This window comes from Myotis daubentonii, chromosome 5, assembly GCF_963259705.1.
Source record: "Myotis daubentonii chromosome 5, mMyoDau2.1, whole genome shotgun sequence".
Lineage (NCBI taxonomy): Eukaryota > Metazoa > Chordata > Mammalia > Chiroptera > Vespertilionidae > Myotis > Myotis daubentonii.
Window position 1 is genome coordinate 31331891 of NC_081844.1, and position 996 is coordinate 31332886.

Sequence of the window (996 nt, forward strand, 5' to 3'; positions counted from 1 at the left end):
AGCCTGTCTGGATGCCCCCGGCTGGGTCGGTGCCTCCTCTGCGTTTCCTCATGGCACCTTGGTCACACTGTCACCACTGCCGGGCACTGGTTTGTAGCACTGTCAGCCACAAGCGCCACTTCTGTTCCCGGTGTCTCCTTAGCACACAGGCGTAGGTGCTCAACACGTGTTGGGGTTTTTGCTTGTTTGTTCTGAGAGCACATTTATTAAAGCTGGGGACCTTGAAACAAGGAGGGGCTTAGCCTAGAAGAAGCAACAGCAGAGAACCTGGGGGGTGGGGGTGTGGGGAACTGCTTGTTATAGGAAGAACTGAGCTGCGGTGGTGGGGCTGCTGTCGGCTCACTGAAAAGTCAGAGAAAAGGGGGCCTTGGAGACAGGTTCAGGGGTGAGCCTGGGATGAGCTGCCGCTGCCCACTGCTTCCCTGGTTGCAAGTCTCTGGGACCCTTAGAACTTGGGGGTGGGGAGAGGACTGAGAGAGAAATGGGAAGCAAGGCGTGGGGGCCGCTCAGCACGTGCTTCTTCAGTGCGTCCTAAACGGGACCATCCTGCCGAGCGATCATCACCCACCTGGATAGTCAGGTAACAGTGCCACCCAGAGTTCTCTCTAGTGAGGCTCCCGCCTCGGGTGCCCTTCACTTGTAACTTTATAAACTGCTGAAATGCGCGGTGGGAAGCACCTTGGGCTGGAAGTCCGAGTCCCGGGACCCTTCTCTGTGACTGCATCCTCCGCAGGGTGGGGGCGGAGGCGGGGCATCGGTTTACTAATTTATGAAAAGGCGCAATGGCTGTGTCCCTCGCACCAGCGGCGACTGAGAACACTCACGCGGGCGGCCGCCCTGCGTCCCGCGGGCTCACAGCCCCGTCCCCGCCCCCCGCGAGCGGTGGGAAGCGCGCCGGCCTCGGTTGCCAGCAGTTAACATGGCGCCTGAGGCGTCAGCGAGAGGCGCATGCGCCTTGCAGGGAGAGGCCGGGCGGCCCCGCCTTTGCCGCGTCCC